Below are 16573 nucleotides of genomic sequence, written 5' to 3' on the forward strand. Positions count from 1 at the left end.
GTGTGATTGACTAAATTCCAGAGACAAGATTATAGATTTCTTATTCAAACAATGGGATGGGTGTTGCCACTAACTTGGCATGACACAATGGGGGACGTTTTGAGGAAAAAAAACTTTAATTTTGATTTGCACCTTTTGCAACTGGGAACTCTGGTATTGTGTGGAAGGCAAGGTGAGATACTGGTATGTGAGAAAACAGAACAAAACTAGATTGGGAAGTATTAGCTAAGGGTGGCACTATAAGACATGGGAGTGGATAAGGTCAAGGAAGAAGGAGAGAGAAAAAGGAAACAATCCTCCAGAGAGTTGGGGGGAAACCAGGAGACAGTTGTTAGGGAAGCTAGGCAAGGAATCTCACAAAGGAGCTCCTTTTTTCCTTCTGACTTAGCAACTGGGAACATTTAGCACCATTGGCCACAGCAGTTTTGATGTATGTGACAGAGATATAAGCCAGATTCCAGATACATTGAGAAATTATGGAATGAAAAGAAGTATAGATTGCAAGTGCTACAGACTATTCTAAGAAGTTTATAGAAGGGAGGACAGATAGGGGTAGTAGGTGGACAAAAGTATGAAATCTAATGGGTTTATTTGTTTAGGATGTGGCACAGGTATGTGTTTCAGTGCTGATGGAATTAGCCAATGGAGAGGGAGAAGCAGAAGAACCATGTAAAAAAGTGGGGATGATGTATAGACCAGGTCTTCCAGGATGTGAGATGAAACGGGTTATTATAGTACAAATGACTTCAGGTTGGAAGGGAACATTGTTCTTCCATTGTCAAAGGAGAGAAGTAATGGAGTAATTAAAGTGTGTGTGTGTGTGTGTGTGTGTGTGTGTGTGTTGGAGAGAGAGAGAGAGAGAGAGAGAGAGAGAGAGAGAGAGAGAAAGGAGGAGGGAGAGAGGAAGAGAGGAGCAGGGAGAATCCGGATACATGTATAATTGAAAGAAAGGAGAGTTCCTAGCTTGAGACTTCTGAGGATTTGGAAGTTTATAAGGACAGGAGATGATTTGAAATAGCTGTTGTAGAGAAAGGGAAAAAATTTCCTTAAGAAAGATTTATGGGCAGTGGTGAGGGTTTAGTTGAAGTTAAATGTGATGTATTTATAATGTCATTAATTAGTGTGATTGATCACTTCTCTTCACTGGAGCTCAGCAGTCCAGGTGAAACTGTGCAAGTAAGATGCTCCAGGTTCTGAGGCACAGGTAGGATGGAAAGAAAATGGACAAGGTTGTTGAGAATATCAGCAAGATAGGGGTGGATTCTAAAGTCTATGCTGGATTGGGATTCATGGGTAGGAGTTTGATCATAAAGAGATTAAGGGACTGAAGGCCCAACGAAAGCAAAAGAAAGATGTAGTATGAATGACTGAGGATCTGGAAAGATGTATTGAGATAGTGAAATGTCTGAGTTGATCATTTCAGAGTCACAGCCTTTTGACTTCCGACTGCATTTAGAGTGTGGCCACCTGACTGTTTTTGACTGTTTTTGACTGTTCTTGTGGAAAAATGCAAGAGTTTAGTAGTCTTTATGATTGACAAAACCTAAAATATTTATGCAGACTTTACTAGGAAAAGTTTGCCAACTCCCGCTATAGAAAATCAGCTACCTAATAAATTCGTCTAGCTTAAGCACTAGTAATACTAATCATGATAATGATAATGGCTAACAATGTATGGCTCACCATAGGTAGGAATTGCCTCAAGAACCATTATGTAGATTATTTCATTTAAAATTCCCACAATAGGCCCCAGTTTATAAAGAAGGAAACTGAGTCAGAAAATGTGACTAGGAGAGCCAAGATTCAAACCCAGACAACGACTTTAGAGCTCATTATCTTAGCCATACACTTTCCTACCAATATATTATAGTTTCACAACCAAGAATCCTAAGCAATATTATCAGACTAATAAAACTGGATCAGTTTTCTGCTATTTCTGCTAATATCAGAGTTCTGCCGTTAATTTAATTCTACTTAGTGCAAAGTGAACATGATAGGATAAATTTTAAGCCTTCATAAAAAATTATATGAGATAGTTTAAAGGAAACTTATGAATGATGAAACACTTTTTAGTTCCTTTTTTCAAATAGGGAGTGTTTGCTGGAGGCAGATTAAATCACCTGCTTATTAACTTATATTTTGGTTTTAAAGAGGCGCCATCTGACAGGATCCAGTTGTCAGGATTAGGTGTAGCTTAAAAACTGCTTGCACAGTGAAAAAGAAGATAATAGCTCTGTGGCATACATGGTTTGGGTTTAATTTGCAACCCAGTTATTGCTGCTAGAACATGCACAGGGTCTAGGGAAAATGCTCATTGAATGCGGATGAGCAAGGGAGGTTTCCAGGTGGCCCAAACTCACTGGGAAATCATGCTTCAGAGATTTTCATGTCAGTCCACACCCCAAAATTAAAAGATTGTAATCAAAAGAAATACAACTGCAAACATCGCCATTATTTCCCTCAGATTTTATGTTTTATTTCAAACGGTGTTTTCGGTAATTCTCTGCTGGTGTGATAGATACAGAACATGAAATACACTGAAGAGAACTAATTATACTGTCTTTAATGAATAAAGAAGTGAGATGAATGCCAAAAACTTTAACAAGTTCCAATTTAGCAAAAAGAATTGAAAGATATTGAAATTTTGAGGAATAAGGTATTCTCCTACATCTTTAATTCTTCCCTGCCTCCTGCCTCTATCCTCTTCTGGAATTTGAATTGCTTGGAAATTCTTCTCTTCATCTTTTTCTCTTTCATATATTCTTCAACCATCATTAATAATTTATTTTAATTGTTACTTCCCTTAACGCTCTCATATGCCACAGCTATTTCCTAATATCTTGGAATTTGTATAGTTCTAGCTTCTTCCCTTTGAGAGAAAATGGCTCTTTGCTAGCCCTGCGCATTTTATAATTACTCTTCCTTTCTTCCACCTCCCTTTCCTGGAAAGGTAACTTGAATGTGAAATCAATTGAATGCTGTTTATTTATCACTTAGTATGTTCCAGGGAAGTTTCAAGGAGGGCAGAGATGAACCAGGCATAGTTTCTCTCCTTTAATGTTTTGTAATCTAATAGGAGAGATTAGAGGGATAAGACAAGAGTAAAAAATAACTCAAATACAAGGAGAACCATGATAGTTGTTATTAAACATAGTTTAAGCATACTGCAGTAAGAGATCGAAGATGGTGGGAGAGAACATATTTACAAATTTGGCCATGTCATTCTTTTGGTATCTGTTTTCCAATGGTGCAAGCTCCATTGGATAAGAGAAGGTCCAAAACGTGACATGCAGTTTATCTGTGGGCTTCCGGACATCCTGCCCTGAGGGAAACTCTCCAGCCTCAACCTCTATCTTCATACTGACACATGCTGCAATCATGCCCTACTGCTTTATGTGCTATTCTTTGAAAATTCCACGTTCTGTCATGTCTTCGTGCTTTGCACATGCTTCCTTTCTGTTTTTCTGTTTCAAACTCCAGCTTGTCCTTAAAAACTTGATTATTTCACTTGTTTTTGGTGCTGACTCCCCAGTCTGTGTACTTTTTTCTTCCAAACGTGACACTTTGCATAGTATTTTAACATTCGTCTTATTGAGTTATTAATATGAGTTAGAGAACCCTTTGTCCATTAGACTGTGAACACCTTGAAAGAAGAGATGTAACTGACAGTCTTGGAATGGCGAATGCTTGGCACAGTGTCTGGGTCATGGCAGATGACGAAGAGAAACCAAGAAATACTTGGTACTTGAGACATGGATTGAACCCTTCCTAGGATTTGATGGGAGACAGAGCCATGTGAACGAAGACAGGAGGCAGAAATGTTTCATTCCCTCCCCTTGCCCTCAGCCATCCAGGTCCCACTGCAGGATGTGTCTGGGACCAGGTGTCCTCAGTGAAGCATTGTTCTTTTTACCCAGCTGTTTCACCTGTCTTACCAATAGTTACTCACGCCCTGGGCTCTGTTTTCTAGTAAGAACTTGATAAAGTAATCCATGCTATCTGTAAATAGCTGTTAATGTAAAAATATAAAACACACACAACATGCTTGTTTCACCAATACAAGACAGTAAGAGGTCTGACACTGCAAAATAAAAACCTTGTCTCTAAAGACATTGGTTTTTGTGTTTCTCAGTACTGGCCAAGAAAGTTTCTCATGAAAAAATTCAGAACCAGAAAAACATTTCTTTTGTTTTTTGGCATTCTTACTACTAGACAAAGAGGATTCTGTAACCCTTGATAATGCTCTTTGGCATGATGCTAGCAAGCTCAGAGTTAAATTTTGAATCACAGAAATACAAATCTTTTTAGACCCCTCTCCCAATTTTTTTTTTTTTTTTTTTTTTTTACGTTCTCTGCTGACTTATTCAGTCAGCATCTTTGCTGTGTGCCCACTGTGTTAGGCACTTCTACAGGCTGGGACACAGCTGTAAGACAGAATTCTCTGCCCTAAGGAGCTAACATTCTAATAGGAGAAAAGGCAGAAGTAGGAAACTGAGAAAGTGTCAGATTCTGAATTTCTTATATTTGATTTATCTTAAATCTTTTCATTGCTTTTGGGCGGTTGCACTGTGCTTTTATTGTATACAGCCTCAAATTATCTTGCAAGTTGTTAAGGTACAAATGAAAAAAAAAACTAAAAGAAAAGAAAAGAAAATGCATATTTGTATGTTAATATTGGTATTTGCAGACCGTGACTGTTTTATTTTATCCTTTTTAATGTTTTATTTAGTTTTGAGGGGGAGTGGGAGCACGAGCAGGGGAAGGGCAGAGAGAAAGGGGGACAGAATATCTGAAGCAGGCTCTGCACCAAACAGTGAGCCTAGGGGGTGCTTGAACTCACAAACTGTGAGGTCAACCTGACTTAAAGTCTGACGCTCAACCAACTGAGCCACCCAGGCACCCTGACCATGGCTCTTTTGGAAGGCATGCTATTAGTGGGAGGGTGGTGACAGTCACAGGAGGAGGACACTCTCAGGCTAAAGGTGCTTTAGGTTCTCTCAGATTGTACCACGCAGGCAGCTGTAGGTATCCTCATGGCGTTCTGAAGGTAAAGTCTTCCAGGTGAGCTTTGACATTTACGCATGATGCCAGACTTAAGCAAATATTTGGTGAAGCAAAGTTTAGGAAGGTCAGCAAATGCTATGAGGCATTATAGATGTCCTTCCACCTTGAACTTCAGTGGACAGCTTATCAGCATCTTGACTTCTCCCAAGCAAATATTGCTTTCCATTATAAACTTCCATAGTCGCCTATTTTGTTAAATCCCTGTGCATATTTCATCCATTCTGAAGAATTTTACGCTGCTTAATTTATGGATTATTTCTAAATATAATTTTATGGCTTACAACTTCTTCCTAAGTTAAGCATTTGAATTCTGTTGGACTCTTGATCTACTATGAAATATAGAGCACTCATGTGAGTTTTCATTGAACATTTTAAATTTGGTATGTACATCACTCATTCTAACACAAGCCATTTTATCATCTTAAGTTGTCATGGCATTACTACCCTAGTATTTGCAAAAGTATTTATTTTTGAGTTCCTGAATATAAATATAAATATGTATGATTCACAACATATATGAATATACAGAAATAAAAGAAAAGAGATAGACAAGTTTAGAAACTATGAATAACATTTGTTTTGAGACTTGCTGACTTTTGGTGATAATTATGTGAAAACCAGATCTATGACAATCAAGATAATCCTCTATTTTGTCGGTTAAAAAATATTTGTGGAACACCCTGTGCACGATCCCTATGAGACAAGGCACTATAGGCTGTTGACATGTAAAGATTTCCCGGACTGGGAGCGGGAGGCAAGGCATATGCATGAGAAACAGCAGAGTCTAGTAGAAAGAAATCAATTAGAAACAATAAAAGCTAGCCTTCCCTGAGAACTTCCTACAAGACAGCTTCTGAGTGTTGCCTAGTGCCTGCTTTCATGTAGTGAACTATTTGATCCTCAGAATAATTGATGGGATAGTCATTATTTTTCTTTTTTATTATTTCTGTACTCAAACTTCAGCATAAAAACATTAAATTATTTGGCTAAAGTTGAACTGTTAGGAAATGGTGGATTTAGGGTTGAAACCTGCATTTAACTACAAAGTTTTCTTTTCCTGTTGGAGATAGTATGGTTATTTACTTTAAGAATTTAGATAAGGGGAGGGGTGCCTGGGTGGCTCAGTCGGTTGAGCGTCCGACTTCCGCTCAGGTCATGATCTCACGGTCCGTGGGTTCGAGCCCCGCGTTGGGCTCTGTGCTGACAGCTCGGAGCCCGGAGCCTGCTTCGGATTCTGTGTCTCCCTCTCTCTCTGCCCCTCCCCTGCTCAGGCTCTGTCTCTCTCTCTCTCTCTCTCTCTCAAAAATAAATATTCAAAAAAAATATTTTTAAAAATAATTAAAAAAAAGAATTTAGATAACGGGAAAAATTTTGCAATCTGCTTATGCAATACCTTGTAGAGACATTGAGAAGGTACTATAATTTTGAAAGAAAAAATATTTGATGTTAGGAAAGTACAGATGGGGTAGTAACATTTCGATAGGCATTTTAAAATGCATATTAGTTAGGAATAATTACACGAAAAAGATTGGAACAGCATGAACCAACAATTAATGTTGATTATCTCTGTGGCAGGGCTTGGGCAGAAATAGGGTTCAGGGGTGGGACATTTAGGAACATTTTTTGTTGTTTATTTCACATTCTTTGAAAAACAAACCAGTTAAATTATGAGTGATTTTACAATTTAAATTAAGCATTTTAATTTGTTATTTGTTTAATTATTTTATTTGTTTATTTAAACAATTTCTAAAAAAGTAACAAAAATTGTTGGTAGCAAATTCCAATGCTAAAATATTTCAAAATAAAAACTACACCATGAAAACAAAAGTTGAAAAAGACTTAAAACTTTTGTTGCTGTTATTTTGAAATCACAGGCAATTCTTAGACTAAATTTCTTCCTTTCATTTTTATTGTCTTTTAATATTTTTCATTTTTTTATTTTTTAAATTTCCAGTATAATTACTGGAAATATACAGAGTTATATTCATTGTAGATATACAATATAGTGATTTAACAATTCTATGCTTTCCCAGAGCTCATCACAATAAGCATCACGATGCTTGATCCCCTTCACCTATTTCACCCATCTCCCACCCACCTCCCCTCTGGTAACCATCAGTTTGTTCTCTATAGTTAAGAGTCTGGGTTTTTGGAAAAACTACAAAAACAACCACAAAAAAAAAAGTAACAAAATGGCAATAAGTACTTATTGATACTTATCTATTGATATTATTTTGCATGTGAATGGACTAAAAGCTCTAATCAAAAGACGTAGGATGATAGAGTGGATAAGAAACAAGACCCATGTATATGCTGCCTACAAGAGACTTCATTTCAAACCTAAAGACACCAGCAGATTGAAAATGAGGAAATGGAGATACATTTGTCATGCAAATGGTGTCAGAAGAATGCTGGAGTAGCATACTCATATCAGACAAAACAGATGTTAAAAAAAGACTGTAACAAGAGCAAAGAGGGACACGACATAATAATAAAGAGGACAGTCCCACAAGAAGATATAACAATTGTAAATATGTATGCATATTTACAATTAATACATAAAAACTACATAAAATACATAAAAACTATTAACAAGAAACATAAAGAACTAATCAATAGTAATACAATTATCATGGGACTTTAGCCCCTCACTTACACTGATGGATAGATCATCCAAACAGAAAATCAGTAAGGAAACAGTGGCTTTGAATGACACACCAGAACAGATAGATTTAACAGAAATATTTTAACAGCTGTGGATCCTCTCTCTCTCTTTCTCTTTCTTTGCCCCTCCCCTGTTCACTCTCTCTCTCTCTCAAAATAAATAAACGTTAAAAAAAGCACATACACACACACACACACACAGTATATATGAACAAGCAAGCAAGCAAGCAAATCCCAGAAAGGTTCTGGGGGTCCTGCAAAGGTTTGGGGATAGTTATACTGGGTGGCAGTCATTAGGAGACTCACAAAGCCTGAGGTGAGTTCACAGCATAAATTACTGGGGTTCTTGGGAAAATAAATTAAGATAAGAAATGAAGACTGTTTACACCATCAAAACCAAAGTCTAAGTAGGCACATGTAAAAGCCATTATGGTGTCTGCCATTATAAAGATATCTTGTAAAAAGAATAATAGATTTATTGCAAATGGGAAACTTGGAAGCCAAAGCCACAACATTGGAGGGCAGGGTGCCGTTATCAGCACTTACCACCTAATTCTAAGACTCCCAGGCTAGGATAAGTTGGTCATGGACTGTTAGATTGATGCTATTTTACCAACCAACCTCAAGAAAATTTTTGTGAAATAAGGCATATTAAAAACACCGCAAAGCTCCCAACCCAGTGGCACATCACTCTTAGGTTTTAATTTGACTCTGAGAGAACCAAGGCTTAACTAAAGAAATGAGATTCTCAAGATTCAAAGAACTGAGCACACCACATTTTGGCACACCTACATATTTAATGTCTAAGATTTATAGCCCTAGAAATTATAGATATCTAAAAATATGACAAAATCTTACTAAAACAGCCTGGAATTACAATGGCCATTATGGGGAACATTCCAATTAGACAAGATCATTCATTTAAGAAGTGTAATTGAAAGCAAGAGTTTCCAAATCAACAAACAGAATAAGATACCTATTTTAATTGGCATGCAGAAGTCTCCAAAATGTTTCAAGATTCCAAACAGCTTCATTGAAATATTCACTGCAAAAGTCTAATGAAAAATTATCCCACTTTACCTAGGATAATTTATCCTCCATCTCTGAAGAGACCACAAAACTGTAAAAAGTCTGAGCTATTAGCATTATGAGTGCAATAGCCCTAAGGCTAGAAACCTAAAACAACTGGGCCTTTCGTATTGCATTCTCCTTTGGGGGGCCATAATCAAATTTCTGGCCTAGAAAATGGTGTCTCATTTGCAATCAACTGGAACACTGGAAAAATGAAGGTATGATAGGAAAAGATAGGATTCAGTAGGCAGAAAGGGAAAGATTAGGACCTGAGCTACCTGGGTGGGAAAAAAACATAGATTTTGGAACAATGCTAGAGGTGTCTCACCACAGCAAACCTCCCTAGACATAAGGTTCCTCTTAAGGATGTAACAGACTCCATCTACTTCCACTCAGATTTCCCTCAAGAATTTGACAAAACACCTAAATATGGCCTTAGGCCACCTCTCATACAATGGAAACAAGCCAATCAGGAATGGACTACTCAGCACCTAGAATTATCCAGCCAATGAGGGTAGGACCTGAGAAGGAACAAAGGGGAAGGGAAGGCATGGGCAACCAGAACCTTATAAAACAAGGACCCTTGCCTATTGTCCAGTGGACATTCACTTTTGAACTTCCCCTCTCTATAAAGACAGCTTTTCTACTATTCCTCCTTTCTGATCTTATACTCTAATAAACTTTTGCCTGCTGCTCATTTTGTGTCCACCTCTTCATCCTTCAAAGCAGCAAGACAACGGATCAGGTATTGAGATAAAAAATCCTGCAACAAAGGTTTGTCGAATCCTTGACACCAACTCAAATACCCCCATATTTACCCTCAAAAGAGGGCCTCCATATGGGCCCCTCCCAAGATTGAGGGACTCTGAGAGATTCTCTAGTCAACTGCTATCACTTATCCCTTAAACAACCAAGGGGAAACTAAAATGAAAATTAATGGGCTATGATGAGGGACCATAAGGTAAGCTGAGGACCAAGCACAAGCTAGCACAATTCCCACCCTCCACCAAACTCCCCACCAAGTGGGATATGTATGATATTCCTTAGGCACTTCTGGCTCCCCAAGAACAAAGGAAAGGACAGAAAACAAATGGTTAAACTGATAAGAATCTCCATCAGTTTACAAATATCTTAGTACAATTACAAAAAAAGGGGCAATCTTATCAATAGCCTAAAGTCCAGGAACTTCCTACTGTCTTAATGTTAATGCTTTGCTATAGGGAAAAACAACCTTAGCTTCACAATAGCTAAGCCTCCAGTAATCTGAGTCTTCTTTAGCATATGGAAATCCATTTAAGAAACTTCCTCTTGACCCTACCTCCCCCAACTCCATAGTACGTAACCAGTCACTCTTCACAACCCCAAAGCAGTTCTTTCTGCCCACGGGTCCTGTCCCTGTGCTTTAATAAAATCACCTTTTTGCACCAAAGACATCTTCAAGAATTCTTTCTTGGCTGTCAGCTCCAAACCTTACCATTGCCCCAAAACCTCATCAGGCTACACTTTCCATGTTAAACTTACTCACTCAGGAGCTCACAGAAAGAATTCTGGGGAAACTGGAAGAAGTTGGTGAAGGGTGAGAATTATTAGCAGAATCAGCTTCCTTGGAACTCTATAGTGCCAGTCAGAGAGGAAGGTAAATTTCACACAGTTTCTTCCTTTCCAAATCCAGACCCATTGGTTATTGATCCTTTTGATGAGGAAGCATGAGGCAAGCTGAGGGCAAGTACAGGCTAAAAATACAAGCTAACAACCCCTCCCACTCAAGGTGGGATATGTGTGATATTCCTTGGACACTCCTGGCTACCCAAGAACAAAGGAAAGGGGTTTAAGTTTTTGGCATGGTAATGTGGGAAATAAAGGCAAATGAAAAATTAAATTCCTTTACTGCCTACAGCTCATTGACACGTCCTTAAAACCAGCAGAGTGACCTCCCTTTAAGAGCTCAGCTGCCCCAATGATGACACTTTGCTAGGGGTAAAAGGGAATCTTAGCTTGACATTATCTCAACCTTGAGGATCCTATAAGTCTACTTTAACATGTAAAAATTCCTTGGAAATTTGCTTTTATCTCAACTCACCTGAGATATATGCTGACAATCATACTCCAAGTTTATGGCCCCTTGATATACATCTAAAGGGTTTCATGACTGAGGTTTTACTAAATGGTAATAAATGGTGTTTCCCTAGCAACAGCTAGCTCCTCAAGGTTCTGGAAACCTTGCTTCCAAACTTCCTTAGAGACGTACTCTATCCTTAAACCCCTCCCAACCTGAGGGTGTAACATCAGTTACCCATCACAACCCCAGTGCAGCTCTGCTGCCCATGGGTCCTGTCCCTGTGCTTTAATAAATCACCTTTTTGCACCAAAGATGTCTTCAAGAATTCTTTCTTGGCCATCGGCTCTGGACCACCCCTCACCATCACCCTAAAACTTCATCACTTTCTCTCCCAGGAACAACTATTGCCTTCTTGTTTGTCTTGCTTTGTGATCTGAGAATTTGACTTGGCAGCTATCAGTTTGTGGGCCTCCAAAATATGGTCAGACGGAAATGTGTGTTGCACTCCAGTTTGCAGCAGGGGTCTTACTTATTGTAGCCAGCTTTCAACAGAGTTATCTAAGTCTTACTTTTGGGGGAGCGCTATCTTTAGGAGTGGCTGTGGAACTTGTATAGTATCTTTTGCATCCTCTTTGAGGGTACCTCTTGGGTCCATGAAGTTGTTCAATACTTCCAGGAATATTTACTGTTTGTCCCAGCTGAAACCCAACAAGATATTTGAAAGGATTTTTTTAAGTCTGTCTATGGTCAGAAGTTGGACAAATTGAGAATATTCAAATCCCGATAAGAATGTCTTCAAAGGACTTTCTCCTAAGCTAAATAAAACTATGTTGGGGGGGGGATTCCAAAGACAAACAGCTCTAAATCCAGGACATAAGAAACTTCTGGTTTGTATCTTAAAGATCTCTCTGATATAAAGAAGCAAATTGAACATAATGTAATTGGCTGGGTTGATCAGTGCCTTGACATATTCAAGTTGCAACCCAATCCTTTGAGGAATTAAAAACAGCTGTACTATCAATTGAGGGCAACTTGTACAAATGGTCTTACAAATAGAATCTTTACAAGAACAGAAAAAGTCCACTTATCCTTTTTACCAATCCTCAAACCTCTCCTATTCATCTCAAAAGCCTTGTAGTTATTATAAAAATCCTAGCCTTAGGAAACAAAAGTTCTTCTTGGGGGAACTTGCATTCTTTCTCTGTGCCTTTGAGATGTAAATGTTCTGCCTTGGTCATCTCTAGGAACTGAGGGCCATCTCTTTGAAATGCAAAATTCAGAGAGATAATTCTTATCAGAAGAGAAAAAACAAACAAAAAGGAAAGTCTATTTGGAAATAGAAAAATCATAAAAGTCTTCTCCACAGATATCAGTAAAAAGTTTCAGCCATCTGAGCAGATAACTTATTCCATCTTCTAGAAACACTATTTGGACCCAATTGCTCTTTTATAAACTCATGAGTTTTGCATTATTATACCTGTCTCATGGCTAAAATTAAAAAAAAAAGCTATTAAGATTTCTGTTTGCATATGTTTATATGTTTATGTATGTCTATGTACCTATGTTGCAGATGAATCAGTTTTTTTTTACCTCCTGATAGCATTGCCAAAATTAATTTGTAAAGAGCTCTACTTAATAGGCTTACAGAAAATTAAGTGTTTATATAAATCAAGTATATTCTTGAAAATATAGAAAGTAACCCTAATATTTTTTTAAGTTCACATTATTAAGGATAATCTTCAGGGGGGAAAACAACCCTGCTAGTTTAAGTTTGTTGGTTTAATTATAATAGGAATGTCTTTTGAGTTATCAGCATTAAATATAAGGGGACACACAACTTTTATTTCACCTTGATTTATAAAAAAGTCAAATAATCTGTTAGCAAGAAAGATAACGTGATGGTTAGCTATTTAATGTCTCATGAAACTTTCACAAATAATCTAAACATAATTGTTAAGAAGTAAATTAAATATACATAAGATAAAAGTTTATAAATGAATTTTAAACAATAATTATGTTTTATGGCATGTCTACTTAAAAATCATTTCCAGAATCTTTTTAGTAACTTAAAACCTTAAAATTACACTGAGATAAGTTAAACGATGATATGCACTGAATATCTAGATCAATTCCAAATAAGATAAAATGCTGAAACATTAAATTACTGAACATAGGTTTATACACTTTTGGCCTTCTTTTATAGAGGAACTAAAAAGACTTGGGCCTATTAGTAAATAAACATTTTTTGTGCCACTCTGAAAAATTTACTATGAAGAATATACTTCTAGAAATCATAAAGTATCTTTATAAATTTGCCAACCCATAGAATGCTAGTGTTATAGCTAGTCCACAATTACTTCTTACCTTTTATTAGGAATTAAGGATCTTAAGTGTTAAGAATTCTAATTAGAATATGTCATTAAAACCATTAGAAATATTAAGGGAAACATCTCTATGCGAGGAAAGTAGGATGTGCATTTGCTAAGCAAAGGTGTGAGGTATGCAGGTTGTTTTGTAAAGGGGGAAAAAATTTTTTTTGTCCTAAAGTATAACTACTAATTGATTGTTTCAGAAAAAGAAAGAAAGAAAAAAAAAAAGGACAAAACATGAATGAACATAAAAAGTTGAGGTTTGTAGAAAAGGAATCTTGGGAAAGAAATTTTATGTGTAGTCAAGCTGGCTTAGGTTGGAATAGATTTATTTAAATTAAAAAAATAAGTTTTAATATCAAAAGTATGCAGGTGAAAAATTATTTACCAAATTTGTTTCTCTATCCTCTAATATGATTTAACAGTTACAAATTACAGTCAGAGTTGCTTTACTCAGTATTTGTTTTCTTTGCTAGAATTTAATCGGGTCATAGCCATTAACTAACTCTAGATGACTGAAATTCCTGACTGGAATGCCGTTATCACAATACTCTTTGATATTCTTCACACATATTATTAATAATGAAGTGGAGTCTCTTGTCTTGTCCTTGCATATTTCAGTTAGTATATCTTTAAGAATGCATCATAGTGTTTGAAACCTGACCAGTGTTGCCCCTCTACATTTTTTTTTTCAATGAAGAAATCAAGGCGGTTGTAATTGTCCAGTATAAACTAGATACTTAGTCTGTTGTGAGGTACGCTATAGGAACCCTTCAATTTTCAGTTTTAGCAATAAAAAAGAAGCTCAGACCGAACTGACATAAGAGTCCCTAAGATATTAGAGACCCTAATCCATATTAGATGCTGGAATGTGAGGGCTAATTTGTATTCTAGGAATGTGCAATCACATATTTAAAAAACATTTATTGGTATAAGAGAAATAAGATAAATCTCTTATACCTTGTCTATTGTTACCAGTAGTTTGTCAAATACACTCTGATTTTTAAAATCTGAGTAATCCAAGTGAACATTCAACTTCTTTGAGAAAAAATACTGGAAAGGACAATTATCATGCAATTTCCGTACATACATGATCAAACAGATTTTGCGTAGTATTACATTGTCAGGGCTTTCTAAGTGGTCACATTATTCATACTAGAAGGCAATTAGTATTTTTAGCAAATGTTAAAAAAGTAATATGAGCCTCAAATCATTCTGTATCAACCTCATATATTGGATTCAAGACAATTTCATACGTAACTTCAAACAACATGATATAAAATCATACCGTGATGTTTAAATTTGACTGTAGTTTCCCTTAGTAAGCTTTATCTTTTTTTATAAATAAACATGTAAATTTTATTCATAGGTATAATTTAAAATGTCTGCTATTACTATCTAAACTGATTTTAAAAATCCTTTGGAAGTAGAGTTAACAACTTAAAATGTTACTAAAACCTAAAGAATATAATTTTAGGCCATCGGTATTTAGCTTAAGTATGGGTGAGGTTTTAAATTAACTATATTCATATTTTCTGTGAAACATAACATATATACAATCTTGACAAAGGTTGCTTCCATAATTACATTTAATCCTTTTGGAACTGATAGCACAAACTTAGCATGCTTAAGATTATAAGAGAAAATTCAGTTCTTTGACAGTGTAGGTAGAAATAAAGCCTATAGACACATCTGTATTATCTGTTTCTGGAAAGACTACAAAATTCCCATTAGCTTTTCTCTCCAAATAAAAGAAAAATCAAGGCATCTTCTAAACAGTACTATAATTTCAGGCAAACTATTATATTTTTAGCTTTTTAAAAAAAAGTTTAAAAAATGTTGCCCTAATAGTTTATTAAGAAATATCTTACAAACCTTTTCAAGCCTTGGTTACTTTGAAGACTCTGAAAAGGTGATGGGTTTCAGATGAGCATTTCTTCTTTTCTGTGGGAGCAGAGGTTGGTCTTGCCTATTCATTAGAGACTGCTTGGTCCTTGGTCACTTTGAGGCAACTGTGGCCTCAGACTTGCATCTGTCCTCTTACTCCACTCAACTATATTTGGTAACTGAACTCATGTTTCAGCAGACTGCCACGATCAGGAATTCCAGCCGCGGACTGGGAAGCAACCCTGGGTCTGAGGGCTGGGTTCTTAGAAATTAAAGGCACTTAGTGTAGAGAGAACTGTATTTATAGATCTAATAAACATAGGATTTACACATATCCCTCTACACCCTGACCTTGTGGCTGGAAATCACCACCTGCCCTTTTAACATATTCTTAATCAATTAGAAGTACAGTATGTGATTCTAAGTAGAAAAAGTGATACTCATGAGAAATGCTCTTCTTATAATCATCTGCTCTGTGCATTCAACTCTGGTAGATTGTCTTGAAATAGTAAATCAAATTAACTATTTAAAAAATTAGCCACCTGTCAAATTGAGTGGAGAGTCCCACTGTTCTCTTACTTCTAGTTGTTAATTAAAAGTTATTATGGGACTATCATGTGTATTAAAGGCACAGTCCATAGTAGGATTAAGTAGGCATAAAGATACAGGGACTGAATCTTATAAACACTGCTACGCTGAGTTCGTAGCTCAATGACTAACACATTAGGAGCATCCAATAAATATTTGTTGAAGAAAAAATAAAAGTTAAATGAATATTTTTCAGGAAAATCATGAGCCCTCTCACACTTGTAAAAGAAAAGCTTCACAGCCATTTTATTACTTATTCGATAGCATCTCATCGTAACGTATTCTAATATTTTGAACTTCCAACTAACAAATAGAGCTAACAAGAACAGAAAGTGTTTATGTGGCAAGGTCAGGTAGCAGAGCTGAATCTAAGGGGAAAGTAATCACAAAACCTTCCAGTTAAGTTCATTTGGAAATGAAGCGCTGCGTCTTCTTTGTCTAAATAAGACCATCAGAGTCGGTCCACTTTCTTATCTAAAGAAGTTTTTTCTGATGGTGGAAAACTTAGGAAGTTCTGCTCTTGTGCTTTTTCTTCACAGGCAAAACTGCCCCTTTATAAATGGTTCTTGAAACTGGATACTTTTGTGGGCTGTATCGGCCATTGTACTTGTTAATAAGTGTTTTTAAAATTTATATTTATGGGGAAAGACCCTCGGACTGACGAAATACATGCACTTGTCTTCTTTTTACGAAAACCCTGTAAGATAGTAGTAAAAATCCAAAAGGACCTTCTCCAGGTAGAGAAGACAGTAGAAGATGCCAGAAATGGACAAAATTGTTGGAAAATGGTTAACATAAAAATGAGTGGTCTAATAACATTGGAAAACTTAAGTGTTTGCAGAAGGATATGCCTATGAGAAGCAGTGATTAG

At 36.5% G+C, this 16573-nt stretch overlaps 1 protein-coding gene across 5 annotated transcripts in view; it reads right to left on the minus strand.

The window, feature by feature from the left end:
• The window catches only part of PALLD (palladin, cytoskeletal associated protein), a 401759-nt gene extending 386500 nt beyond the window's left edge, over positions 1–15259 (minus strand). For 4 of the 5 annotated variants that reach the window (XM_053216732.1, XM_027068656.2, XM_027068648.2 and 1 more), the window contains exon 1: positions 15103–15259. The gene's annotated coding sequence lies outside the window, so the exon portion shown is untranslated. The remainder of the gene's footprint in view (positions 1–15102) is intronic. The other variant, XM_053216733.1, reaches the window with a different exon arrangement.
• Positions 15260–16573: the final 1314 nt, after the last annotated feature.

This window comes from Acinonyx jubatus, chromosome B1 (assembly GCF_027475565.1).
Source record: "Acinonyx jubatus isolate Ajub_Pintada_27869175 chromosome B1, VMU_Ajub_asm_v1.0, whole genome shotgun sequence".
Classification (NCBI taxonomy): domain Eukaryota; kingdom Metazoa; phylum Chordata; class Mammalia; order Carnivora; family Felidae; genus Acinonyx; species Acinonyx jubatus.